Source organism: Erinaceus europaeus, chromosome 4, assembly GCF_950295315.1.
Source record: "Erinaceus europaeus chromosome 4, mEriEur2.1, whole genome shotgun sequence".
Lineage (NCBI taxonomy): Eukaryota > Metazoa > Chordata > Mammalia > Eulipotyphla > Erinaceidae > Erinaceus > Erinaceus europaeus.
In genome coordinates, this window is record NC_080165.1 from 75,389,700 (window position 1) to 75,415,961 (window position 26,262).

Genomic DNA, 26,262 nt, shown 5'->3' on the forward strand with positions numbered 1-26,262 from the left:
TTTCGATACTTAAAATCTGACTTCATTACTAAACTCTATAAAAATATGAGAAAATTTATCCAGCAGCAGTTTTATTATGGGTATATGACATACATAATAAGCACACAGGAATTATTTTTTAGAATTTAGCAACCCTCTACTAATGTGTGAGAAAATTTCTTAAGATAAATATATATGTATATGCTATTGGTTGCATTTCTCTGGGGAATCTTGAGTAATAAACATTTTATTTATATATACAAAATAATTTTTTCTAAATTAACACTTAATATTTTATGTTCTTGTACATAATACTATTCTCTGGTTTCAACTGAGTCAGAAATATATGAGGAGTGAGATTTATTTCATCTTTCACTATGGATTATGGCTTTAAAATAAAGTTGCATTGCATAAGTAATCCTATAAGACATACACAAATATTAATAATTTAATGAATTTGTACTCAAGGGGGAAAATGATCTTGAAACATGTCAGGATGAATTTTCAAGGGAAAACCTAATTAGCAGTATCTGAAGCATATGTCATCACATTTAGAAAACAGTAACTGGTCTCTGTGGACAGAATGGTAAGTTGGGTTTTAAAGCCTTAACTACTCCAGTTAATATGTATGATTAATAAGCAATATGCCAGTTGGCTGGCCTAACTCAAGTGAAAGACCTTGCAGGAAAAAAACAAAACAAAACAGAATACTTAAAACTCATATAAAGGAATATGCAAATACAGCTTATAGTCTATTTTATATTAACATTAGCCAACAACTGAGAGCTCTTACTGAGAAATAGTGCTACAGTTAGACCATTTTTTGTTTATTTATTTAGTTATTTATTCCCTTTTGTTGCCCTTGTTTTTATTGTTGTAGTTATTATCATTGATGTCATTGCTACTGGATAGGACAGAGAAATGTAGAGAGGAAGGGAAGACAGAGAGGGGGAGAGAATGATAGACACCTGCAGACCTGCTTCATTGATCGTGAAGCGAGTCCCCTGCAGATGGGGAGCCAGGGGCTTGAACTAGATTCCTTCAGCCAGTCCTTGCACTTTGCACCACCTGCGCTTACTTAGCCTGCTGCGCTACTACCCGACCATTTTTTTAAATGTAAAAACAAGTCATAAAGATGGCCTAAAGATATAGATAACTGAAAATCTCATTGTCTTTTCAAATAAGAATTCTTAGAGGTGAGGCTGGGCAGTAGTGCAACAGGCTAAGTGCACATGGCATGAAATGCAAGGACTGGTGGAAGGATCCCAGTTCGAGTCCCAGACCCCCACCTATAGGGGGTTCGCTTCACAAGCACTAAAGGAGGCCTGCAAGTGTCTCTCTTTCTCTCTTCCTCTCTGTTTTCCTCTCCTCTCTCGATTTCTCTACTATTCAACAACAATGGCAGCAATGTCAACATTAACAATAATAAGGGCAACAAAAATGGGATAAAACGGCCACTAGTAGCAGTGGATTCATAGTGCAGGCACTGAGCCCCAGCAATAACTCTGAAAGCAAAAAAAAAAAAAAAAGAAGAATTTTTAGAGGTAAGGAAAGAAAAAAAAACTTTAGTATTGGTTCATGATTGAAAAACCAACAGCTGGGAGATGTAAATTTAAGTAATTAAACTATATTATTATACATTCCTTAAAGAAAATAATCTACCTTTACCTAATAAGTATGTCTGATACGAGTCTATTCATAGGAGAAAACATATATGGAATGGAGTCGATTTTATCTCAAGAACTCCAGATGTAATGAGAAAAAACTAGCCACTTACATATTCAATTTTAAACAAAAATTATGTGATAAAAGTCACAATTTCATATGACGGCCTGGACTATTGAAGAGAAAATCAGAACTTAAGTACTTCAGGAACATTAATCAATAAATACAACTATAAAAGGTAATGTTAGAAACAATAAAATTATAAATTTGTTTACTACCTTAATGAGAAATCAACTACCAGTGAGAACACAAATGAGTAGGAAAATAAAGATAATCTTATATCAATGATAAGCAATTGTGCATTTATTGAGTTCTATTAAATATTCACTGTTAAAACTAGAGAGAAAACTAGACACAAACCCTATGCTTGAGGGTCTTTAGAATATATCTCTTCCCAGGAACACAAAAAATTTAAGGTCGTTTAAATAGATCTAAGAAGACACAGCAGTGGTTTATCACTATTTTCTTTTTAAAAATTAATTTATGAAAGAGATAGAGAATACCAGTGCATTACTCTGGCACATGCAATGTTAGCGACTAAACTCAGGACCTCATGTTTTCATTCTCTACTCACCAAGTCATCTCCTGAGACTGCTAGCACTTTAAAAAATATATTTATTTATTTCCTTTTTCTTGCATTTGTTGTTTTTATTGTTGTAGTTATTATTGTTGATGTTGTCGTTGGATAGGACAGAGAGAAATGGAGAGAGGAGAGGAAGACAGAGAGGGGGAGAGAAAGATAGACACCTGCAGACCTGCTTCACTGCCTGTGAAGTGACTCCCCCGCACGTGGGGAGCTGGGCGCTTGAACCGGAATCCTTATGCTGGTCCTTGCGCTTTGCGCCACTTGTGCTTAACCAGCTGCTCTACTGCCCGACTCCCTTGCTAGCACTATTTTCAAGAATTAAAAGTTGCATTAGAGTTGATGTTAAGAGGTATTGAGTTATCTTTCATTTAGAGTATCTAAATGAAATATATATTTATGTGTGTATAGATATATGTGTGTATATGATATATAACATATATATGATATGTGTGTGTATAATATATAATATATATAACACATATATATATATCATCAGTGGGGCTTCACTGCTCATGGTTACTATTTTTCAAATAGAAAGAGAGCAACAGAGTGAGAGAGAGGTGAAAGTGAAAGATAGCATATCAAGGAAGCTTCACTCAGTGCAGTGGGGATAGAATCAAATCTAGGTTGCATGCATGACAAAGGAGGCATCATACCAGGTGAGGGATTTTGCTGGCCTAGGATGAATACAAATTTTAACTCTTTCACTTAAGAGGAAAAAAAAATCATTGGCTTGACAAAAATAGGGTGGAAACATGCAGATCATATTACAGAGCTATAGAACTAGCTCATAGTACCTTCTGTATTTATTAGCTTAGCAAGCCGGATCAAGTCACCTAAGTGTCTCATCCTTAGCTATTTTCTATCTTTTAAAAAGGGCTAAAAACTTACTTCCCTATAAAGAGTGGACTGGGATATATGTATGGACAGTTGGCGAGTTTTTACTGTAAGAGAAAAGCTTATGTTTGAAAAAAAAAACACTTTTCCTGTCTTTGCCTCATTATCAGACTGTAAAATCATTGAAGGTAAGTGATAGTGCCTGGCATCAAGTGTGATCTCCACTGTTGCCAGTGCAGTCTTTCTACAGAATGTTCCATTTTCCCAGAGACATGGAGCACATAGGCAAACATATTCAAACTTCTAGTGGATAAGTTACATTCTTAGTAAGCACCCATAAGAGTATATCCAAATACGCTTTTCTGAATTATTTTAAGGTCAATTTACTGACTTCAAAATAGCCTAATTTTGGGGCCAGGTGGTGGCACACCCAATTGAAAATACTCATTACAGAGCACCATGATCCAGATTCCAGTTTACATTCCCCACCTGCGGGGGGGAGGGGAGCTACACAGGAGGTGAAGCAGTGCCATAAGTGTCTCCGTCTCTCTGTCCCTCTACCTCTACCACCCCTTCTGAATTTCTGTCTCTGTACAGAACAATTTTATTTAAATAGTCCAGTTTATTAGCTAGAGATACAGCTTTATGTCTATGCAAAAGGACTTTAATGCCTGAGGCTCTGAGGTCCCAAATTCAATCCCTGACTTCACCATAAGCTAAGACTGAGCAGTGCTCTGGTCATTAAAATTAATTAATGGGTGGTTCCGGAGGCTCAGCTACAGAGTAGCAGCAGCTGCATTTCACTCCTCAATTAGGAATAATAAATAAGATCACATGAGAATACAGACAAGACTTGGATTACTTTGGGAACCCACCAAGTCAGGGGTGAGTGCAAACACATGTGGCTTGTGGACAGAGGGGCCTAAGGAGAGATTCCTAGGGCTGAAAACCCTTATCTGCAAATGGTAATAGCCTGGCAGTTTGCCAATTTAGGTGCCACCTTCAGTCTAAGTTTTTATCAACAAATAAACTGCTAAAGGGAGGAGAGGATCCCCTAAGGATCACCAAATGCAACTGTGAGTCTCCACTGCTACTATACCTTGGAAGCTAGAGCAGCAGCAGGGAGGCCCTGTGCTGACATCAGGGGCAGAGACCTGATTGGGAAACTCAGGAGAAGACATACACTCCCTGTGGTCTAGAAGTCGGGATGTATAGTGACAGCTTTTCTTTTCTTTTCTTCTTTCTTTCTTTCTTTCTCTCTTTTTTTCCTTTTTTCTCTCTTCATTCCTTTCTTTCTTTCTTTCTTTCTCTCTCTCTTCCTTTCTTTCTTTCTTTCTTTCTTTCTTTCTTTCTTTCTTTCTTTCTTTCTCCCTTAATGAGAGGGATAGAAGAAGAGGAATAGGGAAAGGGAGAGGGAGAGACCCAGACATCACTCTAGTACATGTGCCACCAGGGATCAAACTTAGGACCTCGTGCTTGAAAGTCCAATCCTTTATCCACTGCACCACCACCTGGACCACTAGTGGCAGTTTTTCCACATTGTTCTAATGAATTTGGAGACACATTGAGTAATTGCCTCAGAACCCACAGAGTACAAACAGGATTTGTTTAGAAACTCACAGTGCCAAGGACTGCTGCCCAGCTTGACTCTGGCTGTTATCAGAGAAGCAGAATTGGGCCTGGGGCTTTGGGCCCTTAGGGCATGGGAGTCTCCTTGCATAAACACTGTGCTATCTCTCACCCACCCTGTTTTATCTCTAGGTTATGAGTGAGTAATTAAGCTAAAGTATCTACTTATAGTTAAAAAGCCCACAGGCTCCCATAGCCTAGAGGGAAGATAAAGAACAAAAGAGGACTTAACAGTCACCATGTTTCACATGAGACAATAATGAAACAACTGCTAATTTCAATAACTGTGAACTCTTTAAGTACCTTACTTAGACACAAGTCAATCCAGGCAAGTGTGATTACTGAGAGATTAGAACTGAGAGAGGGAACTCATAATACACTATATACAATGGTTAAACCAAGAAGAAACACTGGAGAAATGAACCAGGACCAAAGCCCAGATAAAACCCCCAAAGGTAGAAGCACATAAAAATAAAGACAAGATCCAAACACTAACTGAAGCATTAGTCACAGGAGTGAGGAAAGCATTTGAAGGTAATACCATCAGAAATGGGGAAACAGCAAATGAGACTCTGAAAGGAAACACTAGAGGTAAGTAGAGAGCTGAAAGCTAAAATAGCTGAACTAAGAGCACAACTAATAGAACAAGCTTATACTGTATCAGAACAGGGTAACAAAATAGCTCAGCTACAGAAAACAACAGAGGGGCAAGAAAATAGAAAGAGTGAGGCAGAAAACAGAGTTAGCAAGATTGAGGATGAATTAGAGAAAACTAAGAAGTAAGAGATCTCAAAAAGAGATTGGGAGACACTGAAAACAACAACAGAGACCTATGGGATGACTTCAAAAGAAGTAATATATGCATGACTGGATTACCAGAGTTGGAGAGAGAGAGAGGGGGGAAGAAAGTAGTCTACAGGACACAATAGCTGAGAACTTCCCTAGTCTAGACTATAAAGGTCCAAGAAGCTCAGAGGGTCCCAAACAGAATTAACCGAGATTTAAAGACACATCATATTTAGAATGAAAAGGAATAAGGATAAAGAAAGGATCCTGATGGCTACAAGAGAGAAACAAAAAGTCACTTACAGAGAAAAACCCTTAAGATTAGCAGCAGATCTCTCCACACAAACACTAAAGGCTAGAAGAGAATGGCAAGATATATAACAAGCTCTCAATGAGAAAGCTTTCAACCAAGACTACTGTATCCTGCTAGACTGTCATTCATACTAGATAGAGGCATAAAAAACTTCTCAGACAAGCAAAAGTTGAAGGATCAACTATCACCAAGCCTTCCCTGCAAGAAGTTCTGAAAGGTCTCTTATAAACAATCACATTATCATAAGCATGACATATATCAGAACACTCTAAAATTTTAGAATAATTGCATTAAAATATCTTCATTGTATAATATCAATAAATGTCTATGGTCTGAATTCACCTATTAAAAGGCACAGAGTAGGAAGATGGTTAAGAAAACACAACCCAACCATATACTGTCTGCAGAAATCCCACCTAACTCAATAAGACAAACACAGACTCAAAGTGAAAAGATGGAAAATTAACATACAAGCCAATGGCTAACAAAAAAGGGCAGGAACAGCTATTCTCAATCTGACATGATAGACCTTAAAATAAATAGCTATGAACATTACTTAGTGCTCAGTGGGTCAATCAATCAAAAGGTAATAATGATTATTAACATCTATGCACCCAATGAGAGGCCATATAAATACATCAAATATCTACTGAAGGTCTACAGCAACATATTAACAGTAACACAGTAATCATAGGGATGGATGATAGAACAGAAACTTTCAAATATTTAGAGAAAAATAGTGGCAGAACTATTTCCATCTAAATGTTAAAGCCATCTTCAATGAAATGAATCCAATTACAAAGAAGACTAAATCAAAAATAAACCAGTGGGACTATATCAAATTGAAAAGCTTCTGCAAAGCAAAAGAAACTACCATCCAAACATAGAGACCTACCACAGAATGGGAGATCTTTACATGCCATACATCAAACAAGAGACTTATAACCAAAATATATAAAGAAATTACTAAATTTAGTAACAAGAAAACAGATAACTCCATCTAACAGTGGGGGGAAGATAGTAACAGAATCACAATTTAAGAGATACAAAAGGCTAACATGTGAAACTATGCTCCAAATCACTTATTGTCAGAGAAATGCAAATAAAGACAACAATGAGATAGAACTTTATTCCTGTGAGAATGCCATACATCAGAAGAAGTAGCAGCAACAAATGCTAAAGAGGTTGTGGGGACAAAGGAACCCTCCTGCACTGCTGATGGGAGTGTAAATTGGTCCAATCTCTGTGGGGAGCAGTCTGGAGAACTCTCAGAATGCTAGAAATGGACTTACCCTATGACCCTGCAATTCCTCTCTTGGGCATACACACCCATCCAAAAGATTTGTGTATACCTATGTTCATAACAGCACAATTTGTAATAGCCCAAACCTGGAAGCAATCCAGGGATCCAACAACAAATGAGTGGCAGAGTAAGTGTGGTCTACATACACAATGGAATACTATTCAGCTATTAAAAATGGCGAATTCACCTTCTTTACCCAATCTTTGATGGAGCTTGAAGAAATCATGTTAAGTGATATAAGTCAGAAACAGAAGGATGAATATTGGATGATCTCACTCATAGACAGAAACTGAAAAACAAGATCAGAAGAGAAAACATTAAGCAGAAATTGGACCGGAGTTGGTGTATTGTACAAAATAAAAGACTCTGGGGTGGGGGGGGGTGTCCAGGTACTGCAACAAAATGGCAAAGGAGGTTCTAATGGGGGTTGAATTGTTATGTGGAAAACTGGGAAATGTTACGTATACACAAACTGTTGTATTTTACTGTCAAATGTAAACCATTAATTCTCCAATAAAGAAATTAAAAAATTATGAAATGAATTTTTTAAATAGTCTTATTCATATAGTATGTCATATTTGACACATAGGTTAAACATGGCTGGTGAACATAGCTGCTTATGGGCAAAATGTCCATGAAAATGTTTTCCAAATTGTGGCAATATGTAGTCATCACCTATTTATTCCTACTCTAACTATTGGTAAAGATTGAGTGGGTGGCTGGCCCTTCAACAGATAACTGAATAAAAATGTTATAGGATATATATTCAATTCAGTGTTACCTAACAATGATATTGTGTACTTTAAGATAAAGCAGATGGAGTTGGATAAGATTATGCTTAGGTAAGAAAGTAAGGAGGTAAAGGGCAACTCCAGAGTGGTTTCACTCATATGCGGAATATAGAGAACTGAGCACACAATTTTGGAAAAAGAAAAAGTCAACTCATATCTAAGACTATAGGAGAACCACAGTGGTTATCTGGGGTTGGGGACACAGACTACTGGTCACAATAGCAGTGAGAAACTATACTCCTAATGAAAAGAAAAAAAGACAGAAAACTGAGAAATACTATACATGTACTAACAATTGTACTTATTATAGGACCATTTAATTAAAAATTTAGAAGAGAAAATAATTCATAGAATCTTCTGAACAAAAAAAAAAAAAGAAATCTTTTAAGGAAAAAAACTAACGACTGTACTTGATTGTCTCAACATATAATAACCAGGATAGTAGACATGCTATTGTCAGATTCACTCTACTCTGCAGAACCCTTAAAAAAAAATATATTACTGGGGGGTTCCCAGAAGATGGCAGACTGAGAAGCTGCTAGTGGCTTGAGCTCTGACCACATCCTCTGGAAACGGTAGGATTTTCTGCCTTTAGTAGGCCAGTCAATAAGGGGTCCTAGCAGTAACACCAAGGAGGTGACTATAATGTAATTTGGGTTAAAAAATAGAGTAGAAAAAAAGAGAAAAAATTTTTTCTTTTAAATTATTAGCTCCAAAGCATACCTCCGTCCCCTTCCCCCCCACCCATAACCAGTCCCTGGGGACCAGCTCCTAGCAGGCTCCCCTGATGAGCTTCTTTCTTTACCAGGATTCCCGTCCCACCAGGGAGTATCATTCATTCTAAGTCTAGTCCCTTCTGAAACCTATGGCCTTTTTTCTGTCTAAGTAGCCAACCCCCCCCCCGAATAGCTAATTAAATAATTTTTTAAATTAAAAAGTCTTTCCTTTCACCGCTCTTTTATTACTGTTCTTTTTCTTATCTTTTTCTTTTTTCTCTCTTTCTTTTTTTTCTTTTTCTCATTCTTATCATCCTTTCTTCCTTAATCCTACAGCTTCCAAAGCCACAGGCCCCATCCCCCACTGCACCAAACAGAGTGCTTTCACTGATATACGTTTGGGAATTATTTTGGGGAAGAATTCTGACTCAGAGTGGACTCTCACTGAGAGTATCTCTGCTCAACTTCCCTTCCTCCTTTAGCTACCCCTAGAATATACAATGGATAGTAGATTTGCATAACTGTCTATTTCAGCTATCCTTGTCTAGTCCTAAGGTTTTTGTTTGTTTGTTTGTTTTTCTTTCTTAAAAATCAACTGCCACTGCTCACGAGGTTTGAGGTAATCTGGGACAGGGTTTTTTTTTTTTACCCTGCTCTATTTTATTATTAATATTATATAAAGGCATATATCTTCCCCCCTTTACGTTGATCAGAATTAACTCTTAGGGTATCTTTCACTGCTAGGGTAGTGGGCATCTTATCTATTGTGGGAGGAACTTGATCGTTACTTCTACCTCCTCTACAGACTCTCCCCTTCCTCCTCCACCTAGCTAATTAAAAAAAAATACAATACAATTAAATTAAATTAAAAATAAAGTAATAAAAAAACTTTCCTTTCACTGCTGTTTAATTACAGCTCTTGTTCTTATCTTTTCTCTTTTCTCTCTCTTGTTTCTTTCTTTCTTTTTTTTATGTTGTCAGATACTTCTTCCTTCCTTCTTCTTTGTCTTTCTGAATTTAGGAATTATTTTGGGGAAGAAATCTGACTCAGAGTGGACTCTCTATGTGTGTATCTCTGATCTACTTCCCTTTCCCCTCTTGTTACCCCTAGAATATACAGTGGATAGTAGATTTGCATAACTGTCTATTCTTGCTATCCCTTCTTTCTTTTCTCTCTCTTCTTCACTGGGATTTGGTTACTATTTTTTCATGGACTGGAGACATTGTTTGGCTAACTGGTAGTGATTAAACTGTTTCAATACTTGCTTCAGTTGCTATTGTAATTCCTGAGGTTGGTGAGTGTAATTGTCATATGTTACTTTTTCTTATTGTAAACAAGAAATTTTAAACCTATTCCCTCAAAATCCTACCAAACTTGTGTACATGTTTAAAATACTTGATTCTTCAAACCCAACTGCAAGGAAGACTAAAGCAGAAACAAACCAATGGGACTACATCAAATTGAAAAGCTTCTGCACATCCAAAGAAACTATTAAACAAACAAAGAGACCCTTCAAAAGACTTCCCTGCATTGAAGACCCCTCCAACGTGTCCTGGAGCTCCGCTTCCCCAGAGACCCACCCTACTAGGGAAAGAGAGAGGCAGACTGGGAGTATGGACCGACCAGTCAACGCCCATGTTCAGCGGGGAAGCAATTACAGAAGCCAGACCTTCTACCTTCTGCAACCCACAATGACCCTGGGTCCATGCTCCCAGAGGGATAGAGAATGGGAAAGCTATCGGGGGAGGGGGTGGGATATGGAGATTGGGCGGTGGGAATTGTGTGGAGTTGTACCCCTCCTACCCTATGGTTTTGTTAATTAATCCTTTCTTAAATTAAAAAAAAAAAGAAAAAAAAAAACAAAACAGAGAGACCCATCACAGAATGGGAGAAGATCTTCACATGCCAGACATCAGACAAGAAACTAATCACCAAAATATATAAAGAGCTCAGCAAACTTAGCACCAAAAAAGCAAATGACCCCATCCAAAAATGGGCAGAATATGAACAAAACATTCACCTCAGAGGAGATCCAAAAGGCTAACGAACATATGAAAAAATGCTCTAGGTCACTGATTGTCAGAGAAATGCAAATTAAGACAACACTAAGATACCACCTCACTCCTGTAAGAATGGCATACATCAAAAAGGACGGCAGCAACAAATGCTGGAGAGGATGTGGGGACAGAGGAACCCTTTTACATTGATGGTGGGAATGTAAATTGGTACAGCCTCTGTGGAGAGCAGTCTGGAAAACTCTCAGAAGGCTAGACATGGACCTTCCATATGATCCAGTAATTCCTATCCTAGGCTTATACCCCAAGGACTCCATAACACCCAAGCAAAAAGAGGTGTGTACTCCTATGTTCATAGCAGCACAATTCATAATAGCTAAAACCTGGAAGCAACCCAGGTGCCCAACAACAGATGAGTGGCTGAGAAAGCTGTGGTATATATACACAACGGAATACTATGCAGCTATCAAGAACAATGCACCCACCTTCTCTGACCCATCTTGGACAGAGCTAGAAGGAATTATGTTAAGTGAGCTAAGTCAGAAAGATAAAGATGAGTATGGGATGATCCCACTCATCAACAGAAGTTGAGGAAGAAGATCTGAAAGGGAAACTAAAAGCAGGACCTGATCAAATTGTAAGTAGGGCACCAAAGTAAAAGCCCTGTGGTGAGAGGTAGACATGCAGCTTCCTGGGCCAGTGGGGGGTGGGAGTGGGTGGGAGGGATGGGTCACAGTCTTTTGGTGGTGGGAATGGTGTTTATGTATACTCCTAGTAAAATGTAGTCATATAAATCACTAGTTAATTAATATGAGGGGGAAAATTAATTGTATGTCTCAAAGTTTTTTAAAACACAGACTGAATCTTTTATATATAGGCTGTGTATTTGATAGGCGGACTCTCAAAAGCCTAGACCAAGTAGATCAGAAGCAACCAATAGCACAGCTATATACAAGATACTGGGTACTATAGAGCAAATCCTAACAAAAGGATTTTTCAAAGTTAACCCAATTACCAAATAATGTGACGATAACATTAACTATCGATTGTCTTTTTGAACCCTAAGACAGCAGGAACCTCACATCTCCACTAGAGAACCCCTACTTCCCCCAGTCCTGGAACCCTTGGATAGGGCCCACTTTCCCGTATGCCTCTCCCAATCCATATCAAATAATATCGCATCTGCTGATCACAACCTAACCAACACAACGATGGCCACCTCAACATGCTTCACTTCAAACTGTGTCCAGAGACTTCACGTGTGGAATGATAACCCTTCAGCTTCATTACTCGGGTGAGACCTTTCCTTTCATAGTATACTCTAATTCCATCTCAGGTGGTTCACTGTCTAACAAAGTCCCCAAACTGGTGTAGATATACACCAGTGTCTGTGAGAGAGAGCATTTGTTCACAAGTATCCATAAACTACCGCAAAATATATACCTGAAAGCAGAAGTACACTAGAGTGTGCAGTGAGTATCCCCCTAACACTTCCTCTCCAGTATTCCAAGCTTTGGGTCCATGATTGCTCAACAATTTGTTTGGCTTTGTATGTTAACTCTCTTTTCAGTCACCAGGTTCCAGATGTCATCAGAATATCGGCCAGGCTTCCCTGGACTGAAGACCCCACCAATGTGTCCTAGAGCTCCGCTTCCCCAGAGACCCACCCTACTAGGGAAAGAGAGAGGCAGACTGGGAGTATGGACCAACCAGTCAATGCCCATGTTCAGCGGGGAAGCAATTACAGAAGCCAGACCTTCCACCTTCTACAACCCACAATGACCCTGGGTCCATGCTCCCAGAGGGATAGAGAGTGGGAAAGCTATCAGGGGAGGGGGTGGGATATGGAGATTGGGTGGTGGGAATTGTGTGGAGTTGTACCCCTCCTACCCTATGGTTTTGTTAATTTATCCTTTCTTAAATGAAAAAAAAAAAATTACTGTATCTGGTGGCACAGTTGTAGAACTCTGAACCTTTTATGTCTGAGGTCCCAAGTTTGATCACTGGCACTACATATGCCAAAGTGCTGCACTGCTTCTTTCTGTCTCTTCTACCTACTTCTCACTCATGAAATAAATTAAATGTTACTATAGAGGGACACATGAACACTGAGTCCTGATGGATAATGTTTGGGGTCACTGTGCCCTCCCTGATCTATAATCTTCATATCAAGACCCAATCTTTGGGTCAGTTCTTTCAGAGCAATCTGAGAACTGCTATGATGTTATAGTACCTTTTGGACTCTAGTCATCAATTCTTTTTATAAAATATTTTTATTATTTATTATTGGATAGAGACAGAGAGAAATTGAGAGACACATTCAGTCCTGCCTCACCACTCATGAAGCTTTCCTCCTGCAGGTAGGTACCAGTCCTTGCACACTGTAAGGTGTGTCACCGCCTGGCCTCACAGTTTAATTCTTCAGTAAAATCATCTAAAATCAATTTTGTTCTGTTATTAATAAGAAAAAATATATATACAAAGTATATGATGCAAACATGCTGTCTTGCTTATTTAGCTGGTTTCAAGGATTGTAAACTACTGTGAACTTATATTTTTGCTGCATCATTATTCTAAACACGTAAAAGTTTAAAAATCAGGTTATTTTATAATAAAATCATTACTATTCTTGCTTTGTTTTAGATGAATAGTTTCCCTTGTTTTGAAACAAAATCAGCTTCCTTGATTAGTTCTACTGTAAGCAGCAGCCCATTGAATCTGCTAAGGGGGTTAGTAAGGAGGTGAGGGAGGGGTGGATCTGATTCACTAGAATAGTAACACAGATGGGCTCCACAGGAAAAACTGAGTTTGTAATAAACCATCAAGAACTCTGTATTAAATTGAGGAAGGAGGCTCTCTTCAATAAATGGTGCTGGGAAAACTGGGTTGAAACGTGCAGAAGGATGAAACTAAACCACCTTATCTCACCAGAAAAAAAATCAACTCCAAATGGATCAAGGACATGGATATTAGACCAGAAACCATCAAATACTTAGAGGAAAACATTGCTGGAACACATTCCCACATAAAGCTCACGCACATCTTTGATGAAACAAACCCCATTGCAAGGAAGACTAAAGCAGAAACAAACCAATGGGACTATATCAAATTGAAAAGCTTCTGCACAGCCAAGGAAACTATCACACAAACAAAGAGAACCCTCACAGAATGGGAGAAGATCTTCACATGCCATACATCAGACAAGAGACTAATCACCAAAATATACAAAGAACTCAGCAAACTTAGAGCCAAAAAATCAAATGACCCCATCCAAAAATGGGCAGAGGGTATGAACAGAACATTCAATACAGAAGAGACCTAAAAGGCTAACAAACACATGAAAAATTGCTCCAGGTCACTGACTGTCAGAGAAATGCAAATAAAGATAACACTGAGATACCACCTCACCCCTGTGAGAATGGCATACATCAAAAAGGACAACAGCAACAAATGCTGGAGAGGCTGTGGGGACAGAGGAACACTTACTTCTGCACTGCTGGTGGGAATGTAAATTGGTCCAGCCTCTGTGGAGAGCAGTCTGGAGAACTCTCACAAGGCTAGACATGGATCTTCCATATGACCCAGTAATTCCTCTCCTAGTGATATACCCCAAGGACTCCATAATACCCAACCAAAAAGAAATGTGTACACTTATGTTCATAGTAGCACAATTCATAATAGCTAAACCTGGAAGCAATCCAGGTACCCAACAACAGATGAGTGGCTGAGAAAGTTGTGGTATATACACACAGTGGAATACTACACAACTATTAAGAACTATGAACCCACCTTCTCTGACCCATCTTGGATGAAGCTAGAAGGAATTATGTTATGTGAGCTAAGTCAGAAAGATAAAGGTAAGTATGGGATGATCCCACTCATAAACAGAAGCTGAGAAAGGAGAACAGAAAGGGAAACTCAAAACAGGATTTGACTAAATTTGGAGTAGGGCACCAAAGTAAAAGCTCTGGGTTGAGGATGAGGGTGGATGTTCAGCTTCACGGGGTGGGGGAAGATGGGGTAAGAGTAGGTGGGATGGGGTGGGACACAGTCTTTTGGTGGTGGGAACAGTGTTTATGTAAACTCCTGTCAATTTATAGTCATATAAATAACTAATTAATATGAGAGAAAGATTGATTGAGTGTCTCAAACTTTTATAATCAAAGACTGAGTCTTTTAAATATATCGGATGAGTCTTTGATATGTTAAAAGCTTAGACCAGGGAGAATAGAAGCAACTGGTCACACAACTATACACAAATAATGTCAAAGGACATAAATTATGGTGATGTTGTGTATGATACAGCAAATCCTAACAAAGGGATATTTCAAAGTTAACCTTATTGCCAAATAATGTGATTATAACAACAACTATCTAGTATCTTCTTAAACCGTAAGACAGCAGGAACATTCTTCTTCCTCTATAGAGCCTATATTTCCCCCAGTCCTGGAACCTCTAGGATGGGGCTCACTTTCCTGCATACTTCTCTCAATTCATACCAAATGATATTGCATCCACCAATCCCAACCTAATCAACACATCCAGTACCACCTCAGCATCCTTCACTTCAGACTGTGTCCAGAGACTTCAGGCATGGAATATCAACCCTTCACCCTCATTACTCGGGTGAGACTTTTCCTTTCATAGTACTCTCTAATTCAATTCCAGGAGGTTCACTTCATAGCAAAGTCCCAAAACCTAGATATATACCAGGTCCCATAAGATAGAGCATATGTTCTCATGCATCCATAAATTAGGGCAAAATATATACCTGAGAGCAAAAATACACAACAGTCTGTAGTGAGTCAGTATAAAGTTTGTAATAAAATATTGTCTACTTAGACTTAGATACCCTCCTCACTTACTTCCTATTACAGTTCTCTAACTCATTCCAAAGCTAACCTCATCAAAGCAAGGACTACAAAAGCTGAATAAGGGCAGAGACTGGCATACTTTAATGATGACTCTTTAGTCACTATCAGGCCATCCCATCAGCTGGGCCCTAGTCGGGGAGTCCTGAGATTCCCAAACAGACATGATGAGGCTAGCCCTTGAATAAATCCCTCTCTCCATTGTTACCAGTCATTCCTAGCAGGAACAAAACAATAGACCCCTTTGTGGGCCCCCATAGGACCTTGCCCTCAACTTGGATCAACAATGGTAGAGAATGTTCCATCCTCAGAAGGGAGGATGGACAACATACTCTATGCTACACCTGAGGAAGATGGGTCCTGATATTGGGGTAGCTTGGAACATTCCTACTGATGACCACAGAATGTGAGCTCAGATCTACAGGGATGCAGAGGTCACATAGCCTCCTAAGCTTATTATGAGCCCCAGATCAGGTCACATCAAATCGATGGGGTTATAATCAACAATATTTATACACCTTTCCCATATTTGGGATTTACTCTCTTCCCTAATTCAGCTTTCTATTCTTTCTTCCAGCCATGATATCATCTCCCCAGAAAATAACTAGGGTCTACCTACATATCATATTTCAGGCTCAGGGAAAAGAAAAAAACTAGTATAGCCACAGGCCCTTTGGAATATAACTAAAATATGCCTACTAACTATCTACAAAACGGAGACACCCCCCCACACACACAACTCTTCATCCACAGTATTCCAGCCTTTAGGTCTATGACTGGTCAACAATTTGTTTGGCTTTGTATGTTAACTCTCTTTTTAGCCACCAGGTTCCAGATGCTAGCATGATGCCGACTAGACTTCCCTGGACAGACAACCCCACAAATGTGTCCTGGAGCTCAGCTTCCCAGAGCCCTTCCCCACTAGGGAAAGAGAGAGACAGGCTGGGAGTATGGGACTTGTCAATGTCCATGTTCAGCAGGGAAGCAATTACAGAAGCCAGACAATGACTCATAATGACGTTGGGTCCATACTTCCAGAGGGTCAAAGAATAGGAAAGCTATCAGGGGAGGGGATGGGATACAGAGTTCTGGTGGTGGGAATTGTGTGAAGTTGTATCCCTCTTATCCTATGGTTTAGTCAATGTTTCCTTTATATATATAAAAATAAATAAATAAATAAAGAACCCTGAAAACACTTAATTGAATGGTAACTACCTGATTGAATGTCACTTGGCTGATAAAGAATATTTTTCCCCTTTGACCTCTACCCTACTTCCTGCACTACAGAGACAACACTGCTCTGGATATCAGAGACCTTCAAGCTTTCATTAGTTACATACTTTCTTATTCTATGGACTGTGTAGAACGTTGCTTTAGTTGTCTGAGTTCTTTGTTAATAGGTCATCTTTGCAATATTATTTTCTCTGACTTCCTCTTCTGATTCTCTATCCCCTCCTCTTTATTTATTTTTATTCTTGGATCATTATCCATTACACCAGAACACACATTTGATTGTTCTCTCTCTGTGTTATAATAGAAAGCAAGCTTAAAGAAGTCAGGTACTTTGTCCAGTAACAGGATTGGCAGAGGTTTTCTGTAGATGGTAAAGATAGTTTTTAATCTATCACAATACTCAACTCTCTTGCAGAGCAGCTATAGAAAATATGTGATCAAATAAGCATGGATGAGTTCCAATAAAATTCTATTGTCAGCAACTGGTATGGAGCCAGATTTGGCCAGAGTTCTATAGTTTTCTGACTCCTAGTCTATTGTTTTGATTGCTTTCTTTTCAAAATCTATAACCAGTGCCTGGAAGACAGTAACCACTCAGTAAACACTTATCCTTATTTTGGAACCTCGTTAATAATGAAAATGGAATTGAGAGTAACGTTTTGGAAAGATACTGACAAATTAGAAGTCTGCACTATTGATGAAAGACAATTTCATCTCATTCATTATTTTAATTTTAGAGTAGGCTCAACATCAATTGGGATTAATTATGTCTTCAAGGTTCTTTGGAATCTTATCTTGTGTCATTAATTTTTTTAACTTTCTTTATTGGGGGATTAATGTTTTACATTCGACAGTAAATACAACAGTTTGTATATAACATTTCTCAGTTTTCCACATAACAGTACAACCCCTCTAGGTCCTCTGTCATCCTTTTTGGACCTGGATTCTATGTCATTCATTTTATTAAAGTTATAGATAAAGGAACTAGGCACTGGTGCACTCAGTTAAGTGTAGATGTTACCATGCACAATTACCAGAATTCAAGTCCCCAGTTCCTACTATAGGGGGGAAGCTTCAATGGTGAAGAAGTGCTACAGGTGTTTCTCTTTCTCTCTCTGTCTCTATTTCCTCTTCCCTCTCTGTTTATCTCTGAATATATATATCCTTCCCTCTCTCTTTCTCTATAGGAAAAAGAAAATTAAAAAGCCACCAAGAGCAGTGGAGTTGTCATACAGGCACCAAAACTATAGCAATAACCCAAGTGGCAAAATAAATAAAAAGGAAGAAAAAAATCTGAAGGGACTAATCACTTTAAAAGATCATCCATCTGAATATGGGGTGATCTCACTCTCAGGCGGAAATTGAAAAACAAGATCAGAAATGAAAACACAAGTAGAACCTAAACTAGAATTGGCATATTGCACCAAAGTAAAAGACTCTGGGCTGGGTGGGTGGGGAGAATACAGATCCAAGAAGGATGACAGAGGATCTAGTGGGGGTTGTACTGTTATATGGAAAACTGGGAAATGTTATGCATGTACAAACTACTGTATTTACTGTCGAATGTAAAACATTAATTCTCCAATAAAGAAATTAAAAAAAAGATACACAGAAACCAACAAAAAATAGATCATCCATCTAACATTTGTCAATATATACAGTTTGAATTCTGATCATCAGCTCTGACAGAAACAAATGCCAGAGTTGCACTTAGAATCTCTGGGGTCTCAAACATATATGTAAGCTGGTGCTCTAACTTGCTTATCAATCTCCTCCCTACATTTTATTTATTACATATGAGAGAGAGAGAGAGTTTCACATGATACAGAGAGAAGGGAGAGACAAGTCAGAATAACATTTAGGCAAATAAGATACCAGGTATAAAATGAAGAACTTAAGGCCTATAAGTCCAATTGAGCTATTTCCCTGGCTGGATGTTATTATCATATTATTATGACTAAAACATTCACAACTGGTTAGATAATCCCAAATTTTGTAGTTTTGTGACTTAGCTTTTGGTATGACAAAATTAGGCATACCATTTTACTAAAAAAAAAAAAAAAGTCAGTCATAAACCTAATCTCAATCATAAAGTAAACTATGTTCAGAGAACCTTACACCTGAATACATTTGCCTCTATTTTGTTTTAGATCTTTTTTGTGTGTGGTGTCCAGTTTTATTTGTTACTTTTCCAAAAAACTCATTTTTGACTAGATTCAGACTTAGAGGTAGAAGCTCTGAAGGAAGACAGCCTCTGACACTTTGTGATATATTCCTGGTATTTTTAGTTTGGCCTCCTTCATTCTCTTGGCTAAAAGTTTAGCATATTCTGGAGCCTCTTCCTGTTTTCCTTAGTGCATTGTTTCTTCAAAGAACACATGGAGTAATAAGATATTGGATCTTGGAACTTCAGTCCTAGGGTTTTTACCTCTTTTTTTTTCTTTTAGCAACTTTCTCACAACATACTGGCAGAAGTCATCTTCTCTATAGATGCTGAAGTTTGTGAATTCTACCAGCTCTATCAGGCCCCAGGCGATAAGGCACAGTATTACCAGGAACAAATCAAGGACTATCCTGCCCTCCCACTCCTTTTTTTTTTCTTCAATGACCAAGTTGATAACACTCAAATTGTCATTTACAATGCAACACTGCACAAACTTAGGCTTTCTTTCACTAACCCTGCTTGGTCTGTAATAGGAATGCTCCTTACCAGGCAGCAGGCAGACACGACCAGGGGTCAGGACACTGTTTTATGAGGAAACCCTGTTTATTATTCCCACCACTGATTTGGACCACATAGCCCTTTCATTGTTTGCCCAGAGCATCAGAAAGGTGTGAAGCTTGTACTCACTGTTCACTGCAATGAGTTTCTGGCAACCAATGGCTCAGAAAGTGATGTTTAGCTTCATTTTGAAGCAGACAACTGCCTTCAAGGAGCATGAAAATGTTTTTTTTTTATTTACTTTTAAACATTTATATTTATTTATTATTGGATATAGACAGAGAGAAATTGACAGGGGATCAGGAGACAGAGAGGGAGAAATACAGAGAGACACCTGCAGTCCTGCTTCACCACTTGTGAAGTTTTACCCCCTGCAGATGGGGACCAGAAACTTGAACCCGAGTCCTTACTCACTGTGACGTGAGCACTTAACCTGGCTCCAATCTCTCTCTCTCTCTCTTTAGCACAGTAAGATATTAAATTTTATTAATATCAATGTAATCCCAACGTCTTTAAAAAGTGAAAATTCTGCAATACTCCAAACTTGGTTAAATTCTGTTTTGTGTTTCCCTTTCTGTTCTTCTTTCTCAACTTCTGTTCATGAGTGGGATTATCCCATACTCATTACTGCACCAAAGTAAAGAACTCTGTATGGAGGGTGAAGATAGATTTTCAGCTTCACTATAGGGGCTTGGGAGTAGGGACACAGACCTTTGGTGGTGGGAATGTGTTCATATACATTCCTATTAAAAAAATTAAAAAGTGAAAATTCTGGCATTTATTTATAACAGAATCAAACTGAGGTAGATTACATAAAGTAGCTCTAAGCCATAGAGTATGTTGTAAGGAGTGTTTGATTTTTTTTTTTTAAGAGGCTTTGAAAATTTGGCCTTGAACAATAAGATCTGCAAAAGCTTCATAGATTTGTTAATTTTTGTAATTCTGTTACTGTTATAAAATGCATATAATTGTTGAAAATGATATAATAGGTAAAGTAAACAAATAGATTCTTTGTCTTTAATTAAACCAATATAGGTAGTTATATTTGAAAATCAATTGCAACTACAAAGAATGAGTACAGATATGGAGTATGAAGGAGATAATTAGGAATATTTTAAGTATTAAAAATAAAAGATTAAAAAAGGAACCTCATCTCACTAAATGCTGTGAGGAATTCATCTATTACTTTTTGCTTTGGCTTTTCTTATACTAGGAATTATCTAATTAAAGCATACTAGGCATGTTCAAGTCATGTGATTTTGACAAAAAAAAGAAGCAGTCCACTATTTTCAGTATTAAATTAAAAGCATCAGTTCTTTTAAATTCATCATTTTAATGCTATACTCATTTTACACTGAAAAGGTTATATTTCTATGGCAACAAGTACAAAGAAATGCATCATATTAATTTTCATTAGCTGCTAATGAAAAAGATTTTAAGCTCACAGTAAGTTAGCAACATATATATATATATATATATATATATATATATATATATATATATATATATATCAAACCCCACAATATTTATTGTTAAGAAAACACAAGCAGGACTACTTATATAACAATCCAGTTCCTTGACATTTTCTAGCTTGGGAATTATAATTAATTAGCATCTTCATAACTTTTATATCTTTTGAGAAATAATAAATGGCAGTTTACAGAATATATCTTAAGATATAAAAAGTGAAAATTGCCAAAAACAATAAAGATAAGAGCAATTCAATTCTGGCAATAGTTCATTCTGACATTAGACCAATAAAACAACACTTTTCCAAGAAGTTAGACTTGTATGCAGGCAAAATGGACTTATATGACAAAATAAATAAATTCAGACAAAATAGTTGATAAAAGATATTCTCTTCCAAGACAACACCAGTGATTTACAAAGGTAAAAGAGGCTCCAGCAGGTAAAAGGATAAAATGAAATGCTTAAAATTTTGTCAGATGCTAACTAAGTAAAACTGAAATTGCAACAGCAGATCTCTCCAAACTCAACTCCTCCATTTTTCTTTAGCTTGGTTCCTTCTATTTCTATTTCACTCTGTTTTTACATGACTGAATTGGGTTTGATGTTGACGATGGAAGAAAGTAGTGGATAGGAGCATTAATAGCCTGAAAGTTATGGACATTTTAAGAACAATGCCTATCACAGACTGTAGGGAATTGTGAGGATGGGTTGAGCACGGTGGGACCTCCCATTGAAAGATGGGTGCCTGAGGGGAATATCAGTCTCTCTACTAAGAAGTTGAGCAAGGAAGGACAAGACCTCCAGGATCTGCCCCACATATTAGCCTCCCTGCCTCACAAGGATCCTACATTCCCTGACACAATAGCCTACTCCCTTGTTATCTATATATCATTGTTCTGCTCTATCAAACAGTAACTGAAGGTCCCCTCCCTACTTCCCCACCCCTACCGTTCCTTTGATCATACATGATCTATCTTCTCTCTGCCCTCAGGACCCCCCTCTGGCTGCTGGTTACTGATAACCCTGCTTCCTTGTTCCTTTAACAGATTTTGACCCTCCCCTGACCCCTTGCCTCTCTGACTATATATGACATAAACAATTTACTTCCCCCTGCGACCCCTTAAAAACCTTGCTTTGCTGTTCAATAAACGGATTGTTCGTCAACACAGTCCCCAGGTCATCTCTTGTCGCGTCACTAGCCATGGACACTGAGAGAGTTCCATAGTACTCACCACTGCTGCCTCGAGGTGTTATCTTTCTTGACACCCATTTCTGGCGCACAACAGAGCGGGCAAGTCAGAAGGCCTGTATCCAAGAGAGGTCCCCCAACCAGAGCCCAGCAAACATTGTATGGAATCATCACTAAATCAAAACAATTCTTTCTGTATGAGATGAATATGAATAGTACCTTGATTCCTACCTTCCCCTAAAGGGATCTTCTATGCCCTACTTATTTTCCTCAAGGTATAGGGAATAACTCAATTGTGCCTTCTTTTTCAACTTCCTTCTAGATTATTATTGCTATTACTTGAAATAGTACTTGAAAGTTCAGGTTTTCCCTATCCATTGACTTTCTTTTCTTACTGTGTAAATGTACTCAACAGAATATTTTCCTTGGCCTATCTAAATGGCTTATGCTATCTCTCTTAATACTTCAATTTTGGGAAAGAGTGCACAAAACTCTGACTTTCTCAATACCTACTATACTCCTAAGCACATAAAAAGTAATATATAATCTGGCTAGATAATTCACTTGGATACTGTGTTTGCTTTGTTATGCATTCAACTAAGGAGCAAATCCAGCTCCTATATTACTGAAAGAAATTTTAATGCAACGTCTTTCTATCTCTGCCTATCTTTCTATCTAATAAGTCAAACTGAAGAAGTAAAGCCCAGTGATGAGAAAGAGAGAGAGAGAGAGAGAGAGAACACCAGCCCTGCATAGTACAGTCTTAGAAATCAGTATCTGATCTAAGATAACTAATGGTTTTCCTCAGACTTTTATCTTACCTGACTGAAGCATTTCCAGTCAGTAAACCACCACCCCCTTTCAAAAACTTATCTTTGTTCTATTTCTTTAATTTTTTAACCTTCTTAGCCATCTCTTTACTGACATATAAAGGCTTACCCTAGTAGATTCTGCCTTCAGTTCTTTTCCTCCTAGTCTCTCCTATGGCCATCTTACCCACTCTGCTTGCTCCAATTACCACCTATAAGTTGATGACTTTCTCAATATTCTCTACCTTTTTCCTTATGCTCAACACAGGTACTTAAGGAACTTAAGTACCACAGGCTTCAAATGAATTCCTCTTTTCAAAAGTATGTTTATCTGCAAACACACAGATTATTTTAAATTTGGTTAAAGACACTATCACCACTTCTGACTTGATACTTCAGTATTCACATTTGATACATAAGGTCACTGCCATCTCTCTTTTATGTTTGTTCCTTGATGTCTGTCCTATCTGGTCAATTCGCTTTTTTTTTTTTTCCCCAAGCATGAGCAGTCAGAGAAGTGATTCAACTCAAGGGGTAGAGACTATTATTTGTACTAGGACATTGGCTTCCATCCTCTGCAGTGCATAAAAGGAATATGAATCTGCTCTTTCTCAATTTCTTTCTCTCTCCTCTCATAAAATAAAGTTTAAGATCTTTTTTAACCCAAGTGAGAATTTACTAGTTTCTAAGGAACTTTTTTGACAAACAGATTACTAGGCTATTTCTGAAGAGTTACAGACATACTTTGATATATGTCTGGTACAAATTTAGACTTTAGAGTAATGTACTATCTACTCACAAACCAGAATTTCTCAACTTTTCTTAGAATTTCTGAATTTTTAAAAAAATAATTTTTTTTTTTATTCATGAAGAATTTAGGCAGAGAGAGGGAGCAAGAACCAGACATGTGTTGCCATACATTGAACTCAAGATCTTATGCTTCAGAGTCCTGTGCTTTATTCATTATGCCACCTCCCAGACCATGCATTACACTTATTTTACAATTGCTTTACTTCCCCCATGAAAACTGAAACACAACAGTGAAAAAAACCAAAGTTATAAATTTAAATTACATTGAGAATTCTCTGTAAGAAATCTAAAGTAACTCAAAATGCTGTGGAATTTTGTCAAGGTCTTGTATTATTTATTTAAAGTGTAATTTTTTTTACTTTCGAAGTTATTAAGCCATTAAGAAGTTTCACGCTACAAATGTTTTGCATTTCTACAAATATATGTTCACATTTATCAAAGTGATCAATAACTCACAGTCAATTATTGGCTTTGGCCGTCACTCACACATATTCATTGCGTCTCAAATAAAATTTGTATTTGACATTAACAGTGGTAAATGTAACAGGCTTAGTGATGTTTTCAACAAAACTACTGATTCAGGAGTATTAGTATATCTCCACTTTAGTAGAAAGAAAATTTACACTCCCTTTAAATGTCCCCCCTTTTTTAAAAATTATATTTATTTGATAGAGGCAGCCAGAAATTGAGAGGGAAAGGGGTGGTAGAAAAGGGAGACAGAGAGACACCGGTAGCGGTAGCAATGCTTCACCACTTGCAAAGCTTTCCCCCCTGCAGGGGGGGCGGGGCTAGGGGCTCAAACCTGGGTCTTTGCACATTGTGAAATGTTACATTCAACCGGGGTGCGCCACTACCAGCCCCCCTTTAAATGTTTCTATGACTGGCAACAGGGAGACAGTTTAGTAACAGAGAATATGTTTTACACATGTGAGATCTTAGGTCTCACATAGCAGGTAGTACTCTCATTTACCTTTTTCTCTTTTAATAGAAAATAGAGCTGTTGGGGAGAGATAGTTTAGGTAATACAACAAATGCTGTGCATTCCTGAGGCCTGTGGTTACTTCCCTGACACTGTATATGGTAGAGAAGGGCTCTGGCCTTTCTAATTAAAAATAAACAATTTTTCTATGACTATATGGGATATATATATATATATATATGTATATATATATATATGTATATATGATGGTCTTTCATAGATTAACTTGTTATGCACAAGGCCTGGTACCATGTGGAAAGTACGATTGGGTTATTGCTAATGTCATGATGTATTTTTGTATGCAAAGTTGTATCATGACTTTTCTGACATCCCAATATTACACTGGAGTAAGTTCTAGTGTGTGGTGTTGAGATGAAAAATCCACAGCAAAAGAATGAAAATAACTTCTGCTGGTAGACTCTGACTTGCACAATCCAGTATCCAGAGTTGCAGGCTCTGATTACAGCGACCTGCTCTTACCTTTGTTGTCAGCACCTTGGTGGACTCTGCTTGTACCCAATCAGCTTGTGCAGCTCCCAGCTTGAAATAGATAAAAGCTGGGAACTGAGGTACTAGTTTGTTCAGGTCTGGTAAGAATCAGCCTGTAATCCCTTAACATAAAAACAAAACGTAACTCCTTGCCCTCCATGTGCCTTGGTCTCATTCACTAGTTACTTTTGAGCTGTAACACTGGAGAGCAATATTACAATAAGAATTTCCCATAACAGTGTCTCCTACTCTATTTCTTTCTCTCCCATTTTCTGCCTTTCCTTATCTGAATAAAAAAGTGAAGCAGTTAGGATCAGTGAAATAGTGTGTGTGTGTGTATGTGTGTGTGTGTGTGTGTGTGTTCATTCCTGTCCCCGTAAAAACCCAAACAGAGCAAAATGAACAAAACAACATGCTTTTGACATGGATTGAGAGGTGAAGCACCTGGCAGAGTGCATGCCTTACATGGAGCAAAGCCCTGGGTTTGAGCCAGGGGAGCATTATGAATGGCATCATGAATGGTGGAGTAGGGAGCAGCACTGTAATGTCTCGTCTCAATCTCTCTCTCTCTCTGTCTCAGAAAAGTAGACTATAAAATTGGGGCTGGGGCAGTTGCTTGGCAGAAAAATAAATAAATAAAAATGCTTGGGATTAATCTTGTAATGCATCTGAGGAGTAAATTGCAATAAAAGATATTTTTGGATTGGGATCTTGAGTGATCTGCCTGAAGCTGCAAATCAATCCAACCCCATAAAAGGAAAAAAGAGTATCTGTGACACCTACCCCCTGTTCACTATTGACTACTCTGAGCAGGATAAAAAAGGGAATGGAGACTGAATGTGTATTCTTCATATTATGTGGAGACCAACTTTATCTGTCTACAGGTGTCTTTCATGGTATGTCACCCAATAAGAAAACAAATAAGGACACAAAGCAGACAATGGGTGATATTTACTGTATGACTAGTTATAGACAATAATTAAACAGCATACTTGGAGAGTTACATGTC

At 38.0% G+C, this 26,262-nt stretch overlaps 1 protein-coding gene and 1 pseudogene across 1 annotated transcript in view; both read right to left on the reverse strand.

The window, feature by feature from the left end:
• Window positions 1-26,262, reverse strand: part of COL19A1 (collagen type XIX alpha 1 chain) — a 388,031-nt gene that overhangs the window by 152,319 nt on the left and 209,450 nt on the right. The window lies entirely within an intron of this gene.
• LOC132538296 (small ribosomal subunit protein eS6-like) lies at window positions 18,986-19,694 on the reverse strand (annotated as a pseudogene).